The sequence below is a fragment of the Nicotiana sylvestris genome, chromosome 8, assembly GCF_000393655.2.
Source record: "Nicotiana sylvestris chromosome 8, ASM39365v2, whole genome shotgun sequence".
NCBI lineage: Eukaryota > Viridiplantae > Streptophyta > Magnoliopsida > Solanales > Solanaceae > Nicotiana > Nicotiana sylvestris.
The window spans coordinates 21,007,401-21,028,738 of record NC_091064.1 but is presented as its reverse complement, the minus strand read 5'-3'; the positions used below and the strand labels follow the sequence as shown (position 1 = coordinate 21,028,738).

Below are 21,338 nucleotides of genomic sequence, written 5' to 3'. Positions count from 1 at the left end.
AGAGCCCAGCATGGTCGAGATACAGAGCCTAGTATGGTCGCGCGCCTATGAGCGAGCCTACTACGTCAGAGCAGTTATATATATATACCGAGCCTTATAGGGCCGGACAACTATTTTACTTACTATATTGAGAGAGTTGAGTCAGTATCAGCAGGTAAGCATATCTTCAGATTATCTTTCACTTCCAGCTACTTGCAGTTATTATATCAGTTCAGTTTTAGCTTTCAGTATATTGCCTTACATATTTGGTACATTAATTCGTACTGACGTCCCTCTTGCCTGGGGATGCTGCGTTTTATCCCCGCAGGTCCAGACAGACAAGTCGAGAGCCCTCCAAGTAGGCTATCAGCTCAGCGGAAGATGCTGGTGCGCTCTATTTGCTTTGGAGTTGCGTATTTGGTTAGTATGATTTAGACGTGTATTGTTTGGTATGGCGGGACTCTGTCCCGACCTTTATAACATTTATGTACTCTTAGAGGCTTGTAGACATATGTCGTGTACGTGAAAGATTGTACGGCCTTTTCGGCCTATGTTTTGAATTTATAAATGATCATGTTGGCCTATTAGGCCCGTATGTCACGTGTATATGATGATGTAATAAGAAAGATACGTTGCGTTGGTACTCGGTTGAGTAAGGTACCGGGTTTCCGTCACGGCCCATCGGTTTGGGTCGTGACAAGATCTCTGAAAGAATCAAGACAAATAAAAACATATCCATTATACAATCACACGGCCAAGCACAAACACATCGGCACTCTCATTCCACAAAAGAACACAATTTTTAAGTATTGTCAAAGTTCTCACACCAAAAACCACCATCACAGACCCATCAACAAATTTATCAGGACTAAACAAAAAAAATCAGACAACATAGATAATATAGAACTCAAATTGAGAATTTAGAAATTTAAAAAAAAAATCCTCAATCAAAGGACATGCATGAGTTTTGATGTACAAATAGGAAGTAAGGAACTCCACATTTTATCTTTTTTAATCTATACATAAAAAAGTCATGCCATAAAACACCATCTCAAATTATCAACATAAAATTTTCATACCTTTTCAGAGTAAAGAACAACAAAAAGCAACTTAGTAAAGCATATAGATCTGGCACTGAAAGAAAGGGCCGGAGAAAGTTAGGAAACTCACCCAAAGAGAGATGACATTTTGAAGCTGTGAAGAAGAAAGGTAATTTCGGAGAAAGCAGCGAAAGAGAATGAATTAGAACAAAAAGGAGTTTCTGAACTTGAAGGAGCAATAAATATAGAGTTAAGAGGACTATTTGTTAATGATATATGTATGTAGAGAAGTAGGTGTTTATTCAACAATGACTTAAGCTTAAAATTATAATACACTGGTTAATTTGATCGCGCTTCGTGTAGACTTGTAATCTTTTTATAAATTCAGTTCACATAAAAGAGAAAAAAATTATAATAATCAAAAGTCAAACAAAAAAGAAATATATAAGACATACAAATGTAAAATTTGAAACTAAAATATATAAAGAAACAAATACATACTAAAACCTTATCTTTGTTATATATAAGACACACAAATGACTAAACTGATCAGTTCATTTTTTTCTTCACATTAATAGAGTTTCACATCCTATAAACCTTATCTTTGCAATGCAATCATCCCTAAATTACTATCCATTCATCCTGTTTTAGGTAGTAACAAATTTACATGATCAACTGTGAATTACGCGGATATTGGGTAACATAAGTGCAAGATGAAGTGTTGGCATATATAATTTTATGTTGACATATTTTTTTTTTGTACCATGCGGCTTTTGTCAGGAAGTTAACTTTGCAATTTGCATGCATGGTATATTCGATTGCTATACTCATATTCACTATTCAATGGCAAATTTAAGTAATCTCAAATTGCAGTAAGCCCCCTGCTCTTATTGTTTCTCGGACTAAAGTAATCTGGCCTCCTATTAGATTCTTTAAAATTAGTTGTTTGCCCTATTTATGCTCAAACAAAAAGCAAGTTAAAGTAAGTTCAATATACACTTCAAACTCTATACTGCAAAAAAATATTAAAGAAAATGAAGAACATAGACATTAATGCAACTAATTATCTTATTTAATTACAAAATGAGAACAGACTATTAAATATATGAATAATACCAAGAGAATATCATAGATCAATTGCACATAATAAATATATATTCTCAACATAAAGGTAATAAGAAAGCATTGCACTAAGATTCAAATAAAGCTTGAAGTTAGTATTTCCTTGTTAAGCTGTTGTAATAAAGTTTGACGCACAACAATCTTGAAATGGGACAACATATCTTCAAGCATGGAGAAAGGAGTAAGCTTGCCATTCACAGTAGTACTTTCAGCTCCAAATCCTTTGTCTTTTTCTTCATCTACTATATTTGACGAATAAAAATAATAAACATATGACGAAACTTACCTCGAGCAAGTAGTAGAGTTAAAGTTTCAGCACCGGTACATTACTTGCTAACCTTCATAAATCAAACATTTTAAGTTTTATTAGATATAGCTAGTTGAACTCAAAAATAACGAATAAACTAAACATGTTATGTGTCATAAACAATCTGATCCATGTATAAAGAGTACATGTTACTTGGGCAAGATTAAAGCAAAATATGCTCATATCAGTCTATCACTTGCATACAATTAGTGAGTTTGATATTACATACTGGTGACACATTGTATACAAATACAACAGATTCAAACCAAATTGAGACACCTATAATCAGTGAGTAAATCTAAAAAATAATTAACTTAAGCAATTAAGCAAATGCAGTCTTGAAGGTTAAAGAGCCTATGATATCGTGATGACACATAGTCTTAACTCTCACGACCCCAATTTTACTCCGAAGGATATCGTGATGACACATAGTCTTTACGAATAGGTAAACCTAATTAATAATGATAACAGAACAAATATAAAGTAACAAGTTACTGAAAACTACTGAACAATAGATAAAAACCTTCCGAAAATAGAATCTCACAATACACACCCCAAACCGGTGGAACTCAACTAGAGTGCTACTACATCATTGTTCAAAAGAAAATGCAACAGGAAGTAAAATAGGGAAGTGTAACGACTCGATCGGTCGTTTTGAGTATTTGCACTTCGCTCGGTGGTTTGAGGGAATGAGTAGCTCCATATGATGTAGTATGACATGTGTATATCGTCGGTTTTGTTTTTCGGGTGATTCAGAATTAGTTTGGAAGAATGATTCTCAACTAGGAAGCTTTAAGTTGGAAGAGTTGACCAAGTTTGACTTTTGAGTATTTGACCTCGGATCGAAGTTTTGATGGTTCTGTTAGGTCCAGAAGGTGATTTTGGACTTGGGCATATGCCCGGATTTACATTTGGATATTTCTAAAAGGTATCGGCACTCATTGGCGAAAGTTGAAAATTTGAACGTTAGGAATGTTCACAAGTTTGACCAAAAGTTGGCTTCGATGTTATCGGGTCCGGATTATTGTTTTGGGAGTTGTAATAGATTCGATATATCATTTGGAACTTGTATGCAAAATTTGGGTTCATTCCGGATTGGTTAGGCGTGAACTAGACGTTTGGTTCGAAGTTTGATGTTTATGAACTTAAGAGATTGATCTTGATCGAAGATTCATGGTTTGATGTTGTTACGTGTGATTTGAGGCCTCGAATAAGTTCGTGTTACGTTTTGGGACTTGTTGTTATGTTTGGACAGGGTTCCGAGGGGCTCAGGTGAGTTGGTTTCGAAAAATTTCTAGGACATTTTTAGTTGCTGGTTTTTGGCTACGGGGGTGTACATCGCGATCGCATAGAATTGGTCGCAATCGCGATCGCGTAGAGGAAAATAGGAAAAATAGACCAGTGAATCGCGATCGCAGAAGCCATTTTGTGATCACATAGAAGACAATTCTGTTGCACTAACTCGATTTTGGAAGCTTATATTTTGCAATCTATAAGGACTTTGAAGATGATCCAAAAATAAAAGTTGTAGCCCCTTTGTCTAATTTTCAGAAAATTAAACCGTTTATCATTTGGAGTTTTGTATAAAAAGGTATAACTTATATACTACAGATTGTCTTAGAAGAGTTGGGAAGGGTTAAATAGAAGCTTGTTCATCGCGGTCGCGGGAAAAGGCCGCGATCATATAGAGTAAAAATTGTCCTGGAAAATTTTGTAATCTCGATCGCGAGTTTTATGACCGCAATCATGAAGAGTACCCCCAGAACAGTATATAAAGTTCTATATTTCGAAGGTTTGGAACATTTTTGCATATTTAGAGCTATGGAACTCGGATTGAGACGATTTTTGAAGCAATTTTCACCATATGGATTGGGATAAGTATTCTCTACTCATTTTTTTATTATATTTCATGAATCTATCTACGTTTTTGGTATTTAATTGAGGATTTCAAGAGAGAAATTGGGGGTTTTGTCTAAAGTTTCATAGAGTAAATTTTTGAGTTTTGAATATCGATTTGGAGTCGGGTTTGACTGAAACTAGTATGGTCGAACTCGTAATTGAATGAGTTATCGGATTTTGTGAGTTCTTTCAGGTTCCGAGGTGCGAGCACGAGTTAGACTTTTTTTGTTGATTTTGGGCTTTTGATTAAAAATTCGACCTTTATCGATTGGGTTTGTTTCATTTGGCATTATTTGATATATATGAGTTGCTTTTGGCCAGTTTCGAGTTGTTCAGAGATTGGTACGAGCGAGATGCTATTTTTGGAGCATCGTTTGGCTTACTCGGCATTGGATTTGTCTTGTTCAAGGTAAGTAATAGTTCTAAACTTGGTGATAAGGATATGAAATCCTGAATTACGTGTTATGGAATTGATGTTAGGGTGACACGCATGCTAGGTGACAGGATTGTGGGCATACATCGTGTGAATTTTGATTTAGTTGATTCCATGGAGTTGTGTAGCTATCTTATCTAAACATTTTTACTGTACTCTATGTGAGCACTCGAGCTGTAATTTATGCTAGAAATTATGTCTAGGCTACATGCTTATCTTGTTGGGACCCACTGAGGTTATTTCTGCCGTTGAGTTATTTGTTTACATTGCAATTACATTCTTAGTCATACGCATTCCTTTACATATCATATCTCAGTCTCTGTTACCATTTGTTGATACATCATATCATTATTTTGGGCTAATTTTTCATGATATTGTGAGCCCAAGAGACTGGAGAGATTGATGACTGAGTGAGGCCGATGGCCTGATTAAGATATATAGAGACTATAGCACGTGAGTTGTCCGTGAAGCACGTGAGTTATCCGTGCAGATCCAGATATTGATATTATAGCACGTGAATTGTTCGTGCAGCACGTGAGTTGTCGGTACAGATTCAGATATGATATTATAGCACGTGAGTTATCCGTGCAGATCAGGCTTTATTGATTCATGCTAGGATTTGGCTTATTATAGCGCTTGGGTTAGATTGACCCCTCTAGAGTCTGCACATCCACAGTGGACGCAGTTGCTAGCAATTATTATGTTTGGGATGGATCTGCCTTGTGCTGGATCTGTCTTTTACAGTACCGAGTCACTGAGTGTGTCGAGTGATTGAGCGGAATGAGTGAAAAGTGTGAGACAATTAGATTGAGTACTCTGAGAGTGTGAGTACATGAGTTCATCACTTAGATACATTGCATTTGACATACGTACTTGAGATACATGCATAAAGATGCATTTCTTTCTACTACCCGATTTTGGTAACATTCATGATTTCACCTGTATACTGACATGTAGGCATAGAGATGTATTTTTCTCATGCTATCTGAAATGAAAAATATTATTTATTGTTGAAAGGTTTTTGGAAAAATCACAGTTTTCAAACTTACTCATATGCTTTTGGTGTTTTCGGTGAAAGATTTGGGATTTACTAGTACACTTGAAAATCATGCCTATTTTTCTGTAACTGTGAACAAATTGAGCATCTTACCTCTGAGTTATTTTCATGTACCATTTTATTATATTGTTATGAACTAGTGCTGGTTATTGGAGCTGGACTCTGGCCCTTGTCTAAGCTCTTCGCTACTTTTGACCTAAGGTTAGGTTTGTTACTTATTGAGTACATGGGGTCGGTTGTACTTATACTACATATCTGCACCTTGCGTGCAGATGTTGGATGTTGATGTTACTGTGTACGGCGGGAGATGAATTTGAAGATGTACCCGCATTTCAGTTATGGCTATCACTTAAATCAGTGGCATTGGTGGACTCATCAGAGACCATAATGGCAATTGGATAGCGGGTTTTGCGTAGAAGATAACTGCAACATCTGCTATTCATGCTGAACTGCTGGCACTAATAGCAGGACTAGAACTCTCCTTCACAAAAAATCTCTTTCCCACTATAGTGTAAACAGATTCACAGGTATTATGTCACTTATTTACAGATGAATAACCCTGCTACTTACATCTTCTTCATGATTGTAGTTTTCTTCTTAATGCTGCTGGAGTGGAAGAAATAACCCATATATATCGGGAAGGCAATTCTGTAGCTGACACTCTGGAAAAGTATGGAAGCACCAAGCAACAAATAACAACGGAGGGAGATAACACTATGTACTGGGAAACACCTCCGGACTTTATTTTACAAATTTTTAATAAAGACAAATCGAAAAAAATTGCTACACGGTCTATCCCTATGTTATATAATAACTAAACTTTCTATGTTTTTAATATAAAGTATCTCCTTTCTTTAGCAAAAAAAATAAAAATAAAGAAAACACTAATAATAAAAGGCAAAAGAAAAAGAAATAGAATGGAAAAATAGAAGAAAAAACGAGCTAAATATTTAATAGCACATGTGGCCATAGGTCTTAACTGGGGCAGCAAATGCCAAATTGAACATGGGTGCCTTTTTCCCTATATAGCAAAACATGGAAAATTTTACATAAAAATCTACTTTTATTTTACAAGTAGGATGGGTTCACAGGCCCCAAATTCTTAATGTGGATACGCCCCTTTGTTTGGTACGAAGGAAAATGTTTTCCTACAAAATACTTTTTTGTATAATTAGTGATTTAATCACTTATTTCTTCATGTTTGTTGGTGAGTGAAAAATATTTTTCAGAAAATATTTCTAGTATTTGGTTAGAGAGTGAAAAATATTTCTTTAGAAAAATAATGTGATGCTTTATTTTCTCACACAAGAACAATGTTGAAATTGGAGCTCCATAACTATAAAGAAAATATTCCTTCTCTTATTGAACAAAAAAAAAGCACTCTTTAGACAACAAGAAAAGAAAGTACTCATTTTAGTGAAATAAAAGAAAATATTTTTTTCTACATAATGAAAAGATCATACTCATTTTATTTAAATGGAGGAAAATACATTTTCTACATCATGAAAAGAAAGTATTCATTTTGTTGAAAATGAATTTTTTTCACATTATAAAAAGAAAGTACTCAATTTTTTGAAAAGGAAAAAAATATATTTTTCTAAATCATGAAAAATATACTCATTTGGTTGAGATGAAAAAGAAAGTACTCTATCAATAACATGAAAAGAAAGTATTATAAATAATATTTCTACTTTAGGGCAGGGGTGATCGGTGTTGAGTGGTAGGTAGGTGAGGGTAGGGATAAAGTTAGGTGGGGGTGGTAGGGGTATGGGTGGGATATGGGGTGTGGTGGTGGGGGTTGGTAGGCAAGGGGAATAGGATGCAGAAGGTTGAATAAGAGTTTTGAAAAATATTTTTTTCCCTCTTTTGATAAGAAAAATATTTTTTTCCTATTCGAGTAAAATAAAGGAAAACTACCAGCTATGTCCATTTATAATGTCACGACCCCGGTTCACCCTCCGTGAACCAGCGTGACGGCACCTAGTCTCTACGACTAGGTAAGCCTAACAATACGAAAAATAAATCAATTTGCGGAAGAAATAATTAAAAAACCGAAATAGTGAAATAAAACAGTATTTTAAAGTGCCGCTTGGCATACACGATATCAACTCTCGAAAACTAATAACATTTCCCAAAACCCAGAATCTCATGATCACAAGCCTTTGAATGTCTACAAGCATCTAACTATAGAATATCTAACAAAGAAACGAAAGTACAGAAGGGCTAATACAAAAAGAGAGAATAGAAAGGGACTCTTCGGTCTGCGGACGCGGCAGATATACCTCGGAGTCTCTACAAGCATCTCGCCTCAAGCGTGATAAGTCTGAGTGGAAGTACCTGGATCTGCACATGAAAAATATGCGCAGAAAGAGCATGAGTATACCACAACGGTACTTAGTAAGTGTCAGGCCTACCTCGATCGGATAGTGACAAGGAGGGTCAGGGCCCTACTGAGGTTAAATAAAATATAAGGTTCAACAGTGTAGAACAAAAACAGTATAAGGCCAACGGTAAAAGTAATACAGGATATAAAGGACATCAACAACTACTACAGAGGTAAAGTAAACACAGGAAGAAATACAACTCATCACAAAGATAACAACCGGGGATCTCCCAGGATACCGTCCTATAGTCCCAAATATAAATATCAAGTGGATTTTCCGGGATACCGTCCCGTAGTCCAACTCATAATGCGAGGGGATCTCCCGGAATACCGATCCATAGTCCCAAATGTAAATACTTAGTACATGAGAAATCTACCGGGTGCAGTCTCGTAGTTCCAATGTAAATGTGTAGGGGGATCTCCCGGAATACCGTTACGCAGTCCCAAAGTAAACACACAGCAATAATAAGAAGAATACACAGTGTAATTCAAGTTCCATATCATGGTAAAACAGGTATTTCTAACCTAACATGTTGCACGTAATCCAAATAAGGCAGTTTGAGCAAGTAAGACAATTAGACATGCTTTCCTAAGCTAATAACATGCTTAAATTTGCAAGTAGTATAAACAGGTAAAAAAGGACATAATTGTAAGTATTTAATGAAAAACTGAGTTTTCAACATTTAGCACAACTACGCACTCGTCACCTCACGTACAAGGCATTTCAACTGTAGGGGTATCAATACTGACATCTCTCACATAAGCTAGATAAGCATCACACCCCTTCTCAACCATACATTGAGCCTTAAGGAAATAAATAACTCTACTTGAAATGTTATCTAAAGTACCCCTCCACTCAACTCTCAAAACACCTGGCATAGCCATTGTCACGATTTTGGCGTGACAATCAAGAATAGCATAATGGGGTGACAACCAGTCCATGCCCAAGATAACATCGAAATCTACCATGCTGAGTAATAACAAATTGGCTATGGTCTCAAAACTACTAAGAGCAATCAAACACGACCGATAAATGCGGTCCACAACAAGAGAATCTCCCACAAGAGTAGAAACGTAAATAGGGGTACTCAAAGAATCCCGAGATACATCCAAATACGGAGCAAAATAAGAAGAAACATAAGAGTAGGTGGAGCCTGGATCGAATAAAACCGATACATCTCTATGACAAACCATGACAATACCTGTGATGACCGAATCGGAGGCAACAACCTCGGTACGGACAGGAAGGGCATAATATCTAGCCTAGCCTCCCCCTCTAGGGCGACCTCTACCTCCCCAACCTCCACCTCTAGCTAGCTGAGCAGGTGGGGTAGCAACTGGAGCTGTAATCATAGCTTGAGAACTCTGCAAGGCACGCTGTGGCTGAGAAGTCTGTAGAGGTGTACCCCTCCTAAGTCTGGGGCAATCCCTCACCATATGACATGTGTCACCACACTCAAAACAAGCTCTGGGAGGACGTGATGGCTATGACTGGCTTGGGTCAGGTCTGCTGGACTGACCATTGAAAGCACCCCACGCAGGAGGCACACTAGATACTGGAGGTGCATAATAAGGCTCATGTGGCCTAGGAGGAGCTAGAATACCACTGGCTGCTGGAAGAGCTGAATGAACGGGGCGACCCATATAACCCCTACCATGATGACCTGCAGCTGGGGCACGGGCACCAAAATAATTGCCCGATTCTCGAGACCTCTTGGCCTTCCTCTCCTCTCTCTCCCTAGCATGCATACCCTCAATCCTCCTAGCGATGCTCACCACCTGCTGATAAGAGATATCCATCTCCAACTCACGAGCTATGCTAGACCTGATGTTGGGAATAAGCCCCTCAATGAACTGGCAAACCCTATCGTGAACAGTAGAAACCAAGGCTGGGGCATGTCTAGCCAAGCTAGTGTAACAGATAGCATATTCCGAGACAGTCATAGTGCCCTGGCGCAAATGCTCAAACTCCGCGCGCCATGCATCCCTAAGGCTCTGAGGAACAAACTCTCTCAGGAAAATATCTGAAAACTGAGTCCAAGTCAGTGAAGTTGCCTCCTCCGGACTGTCTAACTCATAAGTACGCTACCACTCATAGGCGGCTCCTCGATGCTGGAAGGCAGTGAAGGAAACCCCGCTCGATTATGATATACCCATAGTGCGGAGGATACGGTGACACTCCTCCAGAAATCCCAAGGTATCATCTGAGGCTAACCCACTGAATAAAGGAGGATCATACTTCTTGAACCTATCAAGCCTTCACTACTCATCCTTTGAAGCCGCTGCCCTATCTTCAGGGTGACCTAGGACTACAGGCGGCACAGGAATAATCTCTAGGACCTGATCGACATGCACTCGCTGCTCAGGAGTGTGGGCGGCGGGAGTCTGTGCTCCTCCCTTGGCCTGAGATGTGGCTGCAGCAAGGGGAAACAACCCTGCCTGAGCCAGAGTGGTGTACGTGCTCATGAATTACGCAAGAGTCTCCTGAAGAGCTGGAGTAGTAGTTGCAGTAGGCGTATCAGGTGACTGGACTCCTGCTGGAACTACCGGTGGTACCTCGGTGGCAACTCGTGCAGGTGCTCTAGCTGCACCACGTGCGCGTCCTCGGCCTCTACCCAGGCCCCGACCTCTGACGGCTGCAGTAGGGGGCGCGACTGCCTGATCATCTCGGGTAGCACATGTCCTCACCATCTAAGAGAGAATAGAAGACAAAAGTTTAGAACTGTGATATCAAAATCTCGCACGACAAGGAAATCAAATGAAGTGGAATTTCCTAACAGTTACATAGCCTTTCGCAAATAAGTACAGACGTCTCTGTACCGATCCGCGAGACTCTAATAAACCGGCTTGTGATTCATGACTCCTATGAATCTAGACCTCTGATACCAACTTGTCACGACCCCGCTTCGCCCTCCGTGAACCATCGTGACGACACCTAGTCTCTATGACTAGGTAAGCCTAACAATGCAAAAAATAAACCAATTTGCGGAAAAAATAATTAAAAACTGAAATAGTGAAATAAAATAAAATTTTACAATGCTGCTTGGAATACACGATATCAACTCTCGAAAACTAATAACATTTTCCAAAACCCGGAATCTCATGATCACAAGCCTTTGAATGTCTACAAGCATCTAACTCTAGAATATCTAATAAAGAAACGAAAGTACAGAAGGGCTAATACAAAAAGGGAGAATAGAAAGGGACTCTTCGGTCTGAAGACGCGGCAGATATACCTCGGAGTCTCTACAAGCGCCTCGCCTCAAGCGTGATAAGTCTGAGTGGAAGTACCGGGATCTGCACATGAAAAACATGTGCAGAAAGGGCATGAGTACACCACAGCGGTACTGAGTAAGTGTCAAGCCTAACCTCGATCGAGTAGTGACAAGAAATGTCAGGGCCCTATTGAGGTTAAATAAAATATAAGGTTCCACAGTGTAGAACAAAAACAGTATAAGTAAGTACAACGCTAAAAGTAACACAGGATATAAAGGACAACAACAACTACTACAGAGGCAAAGTAAACACAGGAAGAAATATAGCTCAACACAAAGATAACAACCGGGGATCTCCCAGGATACCGTCCTGTAGTCTCAAATATAAATATCCAGTGGATCTCCTGGGATATCGTCTCGTAGTCCAACTCATAATGCGAGAGGATCTCCCAGAATACCGATCCGTAGTCCCAAATGTAAATACTCAATACATGGGGAATCTACTGGGTGCAGTCCCGTAGTTCCAATGTAAATGTGTAAGGGGATCTCCCGGAATACCATTCGTAGTCCCAAAGTAAACATACAGGGGGGATCTCTCGGGATACCGTCCCGTAGTCCCAAAGTAAACACACAACAACAAGAAGAAGAATACACAGTGCAATTCAAGTTCCATATCAAGGTAAAACAGGTATTTCTAGCCTAACATGCTGCATATAATCCAAATAAGGCAGTTTGATCAAGTAAGGCAATTAAGTCAATTAGACATGCTTTCCTAAGCTAACAACGAGTTTAAATTTACAAGTAGTATAAATAGGGAAAAAATGACATAATTGTAAGTACTTAATGAGAAATCGGATTTTCAACATTTAGCACAAGTATGCACTCGTCACCTCACGTACAAGACATATTATCAATAATACCAAATCCTAAGGGGAGTTTCCCCCACACAAGGTTAGGCAAGCCACTTATCTCGAACCGGCTCAATAATCAACCCGAGACCACATTCTTACCACGAGTACTCGACTCCAAATGTCCCAAATCTATTCAATTTAATTGCATAATGTAAATAACACTTCAAGTAACTGATTCTACAAATAAATTCTAGGCTAATACGCAAAATTAGGTAAAATGACCAAAACGCCCTCGGGCCCATGTCTTGGAATTGGGTAAAATTTACATTTTCAGAATCCTCATACTCTTACGAGTTCGTTCATACCAAACGTACCAAAATCGAACATCAAATAGCCACTCAAATCATCACTCAAAGCTCTCCAATTAATCAAGCCATAACCCTCAATTTACCACTGATTTTCCTTAAATTTTTATGCTTAGAATGATAAAAATCACTATAATAACGAGTCTAGGTTCCAAGAATCTTACCTCCTTGAAGCTCCCTTGAATTCCCTCTCAAAAACCTCCCCAAAAGCTCACTTCCCGAATGAAAATTGTGAAAGAATAGCTCAAATTCGCGAAGGCAATATTTATATGTTCTGACCAGCAAATCTGCTTCTGCAGTCATGGGACCGCACCTGCGGTCCCGCTTTTGCGGATACAAAAGTCTCATCTGCGACAACTCATTAATTCCCCCAAGTCCGCACCTGCGACCTGCTCACCGCATCTGTGGTTACGCAGGTGCGTGAACTCATCCGCACCTGCGGCTCCTTGTCTTGCCTCATCTGGCCGCTTCTGCTGCTTAACTTCCGCATTTGCGGGAGTCGCATATGCGCCTCTCAACCGCAGATGCGGTTATGACAGCAGCCCAAAGAACTTCAGCTGCAACTCCAAATTCCAACTTCCCATTAACCACCCGAAATAATCCCGAGGCCCTTGGGACCTCAACCAAAATCACGAACAAGTCTGATACCACGACTCAAACTTATATCAATCCTTAAAACAACTAAAACAACATTGAAACACCGAATTAGCCATGGATTCGAGCCTAAGAATTGCAAAAACTCTCAAAATAAGCTTTCGATCAAAAAGTCTATCAAACCTCGTCCGAATGACCTGAAATTTTGCACACACGTCACATTCAACACTACGGAGCTACCCTAGCTTCCAGAATTCCACTCCGACCCTCGGATCAAAATCTCACTATTGTACTGGAAACTTCAAAAATTCAACTTTCGGCATTTCAAGCCTAAATTAGCTACGGACCTCCAAAACACAATCCGAACACGCCCCTAATCCCGAAATCACCCAACGGAGCTAACGGGACCATCAGAATTCCATTCCGAGGCCGTCTTCATACTGTTTCGACTACGGTCAAATTTTCAAAACTTAAGCTCTCATTTAGGAACTAAATGTCCCAAAACTCTCAGAAACTCCAAATATTTCCTCCCGACAACTCACAATAGTAGAAACAAACACGGGGAAAGCAATTAATAGGGGATCAGGGCATAAATTCTTAAAACGACCGGCCGTGTCGTTACATATAAGTAGCTCATTACAAAAATTGGTCAATTCATAAAATATTACTAATATTAGCCAATAGCTATTTGTAGCAAAAAAAATGTTACATTTTTGCTTTTTTGAGTGGGTGTTAATAGAATATATTGGGTACATCTTAAAGAGTTTGAATCTCAGTTTTGGGATGATTTGGTGAAGTTTTGAGGTGGTTTGAATTGAAAATTTGAAGTAAAAACTGAACATGAAAAAAATGATATGTGTATCACACTGTGTATCATTTGTGTATCATATATGTATCATATTTGTATCAATTGTATATCACATGTATATCTATGTATACATGTGTGTGAGATACATGTATGATACATTTTTTATACATGTGTCGCAGAAGGCTTTTTTGAACTCGATTTAATTACGAATTTTGATACAAAACCAGTCCAAATCACCTCCAATCTTCCTCAAATTTTATATATTGACTTATCTATATTTTCTCAATGAATTTCAACCATACCCATCGAAAAGTTCTTTTTTTGCTTAGATTTTTGAAATATTTTATTTTTTCTTTGTATTTCATCACATTATTTGCTACCTCATCCATAAAATTTTCTTTTCGTCATGCATCTAATGTTGCTAATCACGCTTAAAATATAGAAGGAGATTTTTGTATATGATTCTTTGAGAGAAAAAACCTTATTTATTTGATTTTTTAATTTTTATATGTGCTTTGGTGTCACAATCCAAATTTCCCACCGTCGGGACCGTGATGGCGCTTGTCACACCTTCTTTTTCTACCCCGAAAGGGATATAAGGGGAGTTTTTTCCAATTTAAGTGACAATCGAAACGAGATTATTTATATAAGTTCAGAGTCGCCACTTGGGATAATTTATGTTGTCCCAAGTCACCGGTTTAAAATCCCGAATCGAGGAAGTTTGAATCTGTTTTATAGTCCGGGAACACAAAAATCCGGATAAGGATTTCTGTTAACCCGGGAGAAGGTGTTAGGCATTCTCGAGTTCCATGGTTTTAGCACGGTCGCTCAACTATTAATGTTGGCCTAATTATCTTATTAATTACACATTTTAAACCTACGTGCATTTTTAACTTTTTTAACCGCTATTAATTATTTATGAAATTATTCTTTGGAACAAGTCACGATGTCGTACACTTGCCATTTTGGTATACATTGCAAATCGCGTTACATGAAATGCACTCGCGATTTACAGCGTATTTATTTATTATTATTCGAAGCTATGGTTGGGTCGTATCAAATTCACACCCGAATTGAGATTTACGTATCATGATCATGCCACGGGAACCGTACCCATGGCCACGATGATTTATTCAATCGCGCCTAAAGCAAGCTACGATATTCATTAGAAACCGATGGTAACAAGTTCAAACTAGGACAATTTCAGCCATCAATTTACTCCAAAACTTCTCCAGCAAACTTCAACAAAACTTCAGAACTTCGAAGTCTTAGCGCAAAGATAACTGGTGTACAATGCAGGATTTACTTTCAAACATTGCCCCACAAATAGCTCATAGATTGAATTAAAATCAAGAAACAATGCTCCTACAATCAAGGACTAATCCCAATAGAACTTTCATCAGCATACAAGAATTTTGACAAGAGAATTTCAACTTGAACTCTAAATATTTCAATAGTAAATTCAAATGACACAACTTAGTTCATACAATTTCCAACAAGCAACTCAATTCGAACCATCCATTCACTAATTCACTACAAGCAATTCTGATTTTCTTTCCCAAATTCGACCCTCACTCAAAAATTGTGAAACCATATCTACTGAAGCTCATGTTTAATATGGAAGCCATAAAATCTAAATTGAAACGCGAATCAAACTCAACCCAAATGATGGACAAATTCCAAGGAGAAACCAACAAAACAGGTAGCTATAATCATATGAATTAATCAATAACAGATTACAAACACAGTACACTACATTAAAATCAAGGAGGAAATAGAGTGAACCTGTTGCGCTCTCAAAGCTGGAGTGAGCTTAAGGAGAAGATACTAGGGGAATAGATGTTGTCTGCACAGGAAAACCTCGAAGACGGATCTCACATACACAAGGAGAAGATAGCGCACTTATCCCTGATTTTGCACCAGTAGCTGTCCCACACACTCTCAACCCTAGTGACCCTATTTAGAGCCTAATGAAAGTCTGATTATACGAAGCTTTGATTAATTTCATTTGGAATCAAATACAAATGAATCCGGATGCGAAATCTGAAGTAGACGGAAGCCACAATGCAACAGGAACAAGCAGCCACGGAAGGAATCTCGAACTGAACCTCATGCCGACGACAAACCGACAACCAAAGGAAACAGAATTCAAATGGAAGTCACAAAACATCCATCGAAGCCATGAATGAACTCATGAGCAGCTTATTAAACCTCTCAACTAAATGATTAGACCCGTGGAACTACAGAACTTTAAAACTGAACAAATTGAGTTGAGGACGAACATGAGACATCAGAGAAGGTTGCTAAGCTCAATTCCGGTTTAAACATAACACGAACAAACATGATCTATTCGTGAAAAATCGCAAGCAATTGTATGACGGCCACGCACTTTGTTAACAATCACAGAACAAATTCCAATATCACTTGTAAAATCCAAAATTAACAGCTCCTGAGCTGAGTTTTAATTAATAGAGTTTTTGTAATTACAGCAAGTGAATCGAGCCAAATTGAATGAATCGCAATAGAGGATTTCAAACATAATCACCAAAGGGAAGCAGGGAACCTCGACCGGAACCTACGACGAATTCGAAACTCAAGCTCGCTGGAATGTGATGGAGTTGATAGTCGCTGGTGTCAGGGGTCTGAAGGGGACGGACTGTGGTCGTTTGGTGGGCGGCTGTTCATGGTGAAGATCGAATGGGGGCTTCTGTATGTGCTTAAGGTGTAGAGGAGATGAGTGAGGGTGGTGTGTGCTAGTTTTCGGCGATAGGGGGTGCGGGCGGTGTTGCTGGCGGCTTGGTGGTCGCCTGGTCAGTATTGCTGAAGCTTAGTATTCTGAAGCTTTTTTTTGTCTTTTTAGTTATTTAGGTTAGGAAAATCTATATATCCTCCCCCAGGGAACGGCTGGTCCTCTATTTAAGGCTAGGTTCTTTTTCTTAATTAGGGATCCTCCAATGTTAGTTGGTTAGGGAATGAGTACTGGGTTTGGGATTATGGGCTAAGATGACTTTTGGGTTTTGGGTTTTGGGTTGGGTCTATGTATTATTGGATTAAAATTGAGCTAAAAATTAAAATTCATAAACTATAGATCCAAATCCAATTCTTCTTGTACAATAGTATGAAGCACCTATAAAAATGTAAAATCACTCCTAATTAATTAAAATAAACTATTAAAGATAAACCTAAAATGAAACTGTTTTTTGGTATTTTTCAAGATTATGTAAAAATTAAAACTCTAGTAAAATAGTGTGACTACAAAACATTAATAAAATTAATTTTTGTAATTTTCATATTTTGCGATAAAATAAAGTAAAAGAGTCAAAACTAATTGAAATAGTGATATTAGGCCTAAACTAAATATTTAAATGCTAAAATATATAAAATCTTGGGGATGGTCAAAAATTACATGTCTACAGCTGTCCCTCTTTGACTGAAAACACGAAGTATTTTCAGACAAAGAACGACGAGACAGATTTTTTGACCCGACCCTTATTTAGAGAGACCAAAAACTAAGAGAAAGGAGAATGTGACCGAGCCTTGGTATCTGAGCTGCCTACATATCCTTGGCTATAAAGGAATCAGGCCACGTGTAGTTCAGAAGTAGGAACAGTGATGGAGTGTGTGGAGAGGATAAGGGAGTCAAGTGAGATACCGTTCCGTTGAGGTTCCGATCTGTGGTCCTGTTGTTACATCAAAATCAAAAATAAAAAAGACTAACGAAATCTATCGGCTATGAGTTACAAAATTCCTATCTACAAGTCTTCTAAAGCTTGATCTTTAGTCTTGAATGGTTCTTCATGCAGACTTTTGATTTGAACCTTGATACTTGCTAGCTGCAGGTGGTGGTTCATTCTTCCACGGCTTCTTCGGATCAAGACCGGACATGCAGTGCTCGTGACTTCAGCCATGTCTTGAGCAGTTCACATCTTTCTCTGCTTCTGCATTTTGGATTCACTTCTTTTTTTTTTCTTTTATCCTGGATTGAGACTACTTCTATTGGTCATCTTGGACTATTGACTCACATTCTTGCCGCGAGCTTCTGCTACTTCTAACTTGAATTGAATTCTGAAATGACTACCCTTATTCTCTAGGTGGGCGTCTGCTACTAAATTGAAACTTGAAATAATTCCGAAACAAATTTTGAAATGACTTCCCTTGTTCTCCAGGTGGGCGCTTGCTAATAACTTAAACCTAGAAATGAATTACCTTGTTCTCCAGGTGGCCGCCTGCAACTTAAACTTGAAATGAATTCCCTTGTTCTCTAGGTGGGCGCCTGATGCTGAATTAAAATTTGAAATAAATTCCCTTATTTTCTAGGTGGCCGCCTACAATCAAAACAACAAAACAAACAAAATTTTCCGCCCTAGTTTGTACTAGGAAGATTTGTGAGTGTTAGCAAAATTGTAAACCACTTGTACTATTGATGCAATGATGAGAGTAAACTAAAGACTCGACTAGGATGTGCGTTTCATATGAGTAAAACTAAGAAAATTTAACTAGCAAATGCATCTACTAAAAATAAAATCTGAATGACCCAGATTAGGAAGTGCGTCTCCTACGGGTGAAACTTAAATGAACAAAACTAGGAAGTGTGTCTCCTAGGAGTGAAATCTCAATTTAGGAAGTGTGTCTCTAAAAGAATAACTTGAAAGACCTCGATTAGGAAGTGCATCTCCTACGGGTGAAACTTGAAGGAACCAAACTAGGAAGTGCATCTCCTAGGGGTGAAATCTCAATTTAGGAAGTGCGTCTCCTAAAAGTATATCCTAAAAACCCAGACTAGGAAGTGCGTCACCTAGGGGCGAAACTTCAATCACTCAAACTAGGAAGTGCGTCTCCTAGGAATGAACTTAAATGACCCAACTTGGAAGTGCGTCTCCTGAAACAAAACTAACTTGAAAGACCCGGACTAGGAAGTGCGTCTCCTGAGGGTAAAACTTCAATGACTCAAACTAGGAAGTGCATCTCCTAGGAATGAACTTAAAAGGCCCAAAACTAGGAAGTGCGTCTCCTAGGGGTGAAATCTCAATTAAGGAAGTGCGTCTCCTAAAACAAAATATAACATGCAAAACCCAGACTAGGAAGTGTGTCTCCTAAAGGTATATCTTAAAGGACCCAAACTAGGAAGTGCGTCTCCTAGGGGTAAAACTTCAATGACTCAAACTAGGGAGTGCGTCTCTTGTGAATGAACTCTCAATTTAGGAAGTGTGTCTCCTAAAACAAAAATATAACCTGAAATACCCCGACTAGGAAGTGCATCTCCTAAGGGTGAAACTTCAATGACTCAAACTAGGAAGTGCGTCTCCTAGGGGAAAAACTCAATGTAGGAAGTGCGTCTCCTAAAATAAAAATATAACCTAAAAACCCAGACTAGGAAGTGCGTCTCCTATGGGTGAAACTTCAATGACTCAAACTAGGAAGTGCGTCTCCTACGAATGAACTCTCCATTTAGGAAGTGCGTCTCCTAAAAGTATATCCTGAAAGACCCAGACTAGGAAGTGCGTCTCCTAGGGGTGAAACTTCAATGGCTCAAACTAGGAAGTGCGTCTCCTAGGGAAAAAACTCAATGTAGGTAGTGTGTCTCCTAAAATAAAAATATAACCTGAAACACCCCGACTAGGAAGTGTGTCTCCTAAGGGTGAAACTCCAATGACTCAAACTAGGAAGTGCGTCTCTTAGGGGGAAAATATCAATTTAGGAAGTGCGTCTCCTAAAACAAACATATAACCTAAATGACCCAGACTAGGAAGTGCATCTCCTAGGGGTGAAACTTGAATGAACCCAACTAGAAAGTGCGTCTCCTAGGGATAAAACTCAATTTAGGAAGTGCGTCTCCTAAAATAAAATATAACTTAAAAGAACCTGACTAGGAAGTGCGTCTCCTAGGGATGAAACTTTTAACCTAAAATTAGGAAGTGCAATTCCTAAAGAAATAAAATCTGAAAACCCCAAACTAGGAAGTGCGTCTCCTAGGGGTAAAACTTGAATGGACCAAAATAGGAAGTGTGTCTCCTAGAGAGTACAACAAGGACTCAAACTAGGAAGTGCGTCTCCTAGACGTGTGACTGAGCTTGAGGAAAATTATAAATTAAGCTTGACTAAAGTAAAAACTGACTTTATTCTCCAGGCGGGACCCCTGAAGTCAAGGAAAACTAATGATTATCCAACTAAACAAAAATTGAAAACTGACCCTATTCTCCTGGCAGGACCCCTGAACTCAAGACAAACTAAAGATTAGCAACTTAAGAAACTAAGATATGACCCTATTCTCTAGGTGGGACCCCTGAACTTTAAGGAAAACTAAAGATTGTTCCAACTAGAGGGATGTTTAGGAGGCAGGGTTCTTCTCAACTAGGGCAAATTCTTGGGAGATGATGATCTTCTCAACTAGGGGGATGCTTGGGCGGTAAAAATAACATTCTCAAACAGCGTTTGTACTGACAAAATTGGGCATGACACTTGAAAAGGTTCAAGCTTCCAAGCTTTGATCTAGATACAGTCTTCGTCCCTGTTTCAAATAAAGAAAACTTGTGAGTTTAAACATGGTGGTTGGTTTGTGGCATTGACCTTGAGGGCGATTGCTCCTTCACTTGCCATGATAACTTTGATTTCAACTTGAAATACCTTGCTTGTTTATTGACTAACCACTTTATCTGTCAACCCTTATCAATGAAAATACCTATGATCCGTTCAAACCCCAAATCCCTTTATCTGGTGCATTGTGCTCATGAATTGACATATACCAAACCTTTGTATTTCTCATGAATCCCAAAGCACGCTAATTGTTATCCATTTAGTGTGTATACTGCTCTTTCCTGACTTATGCCACTTTGATGTGCTAGCCAAATTCCGTTTTGTGCAATTGGAAAGCTGGTAGCAAATTTTAATGTCATTTCTCACTTGTTCTAACCAAACAGACTCATGAAGAGGAAGTAAACAAAACAAAAGGAACAGAGTAAGGGAACAATGGAAAGAGATGATACCTAACAAGAAAAATTACAAAATAGAAACTTATCAGATGTGGATACCAACTCTAATGACCATGACACGCACCTTTGGATTAAGTGGCGTAATTTATCAAGCAAGTCTAATATTCAACTCTTATTGTACATCTTCGCCGTGAAACTGGGATGCAATGCCCCGATTATCCTATCTCACTCACTACCCTTATTTGACTTGTAGTGCCCGAGGGTTTTCACTATCAAGCCTCTCTCATTTTGTTCTTTCTCTCAACTTACCGTCGCCTTATGGTGCCTGTGAAGGTTTTCATCGATAAGACTCTTAT

General features: G+C 38.7%; 1 long non-coding RNA gene across 1 annotated transcript; it reads right to left on the bottom strand.

Annotated features, from left to right (window-relative positions):
- Window positions 1-7,897: 7,897 nt before the first annotated feature.
- Window positions 7,898-16,926, bottom strand: LOC138876538 (uncharacterized). Its single transcript, XR_011401863.1, has 2 exons — window positions 15,839-16,926; window positions 7,898-8,180 (listed from the first exon to the last, which is right to left on the bottom strand). It is a non-coding gene; the product is annotated as an uncharacterized lncRNA (long non-coding RNA).
- Between the last annotated feature and the right edge of the window lie 4,412 nt (window positions 16,927-21,338).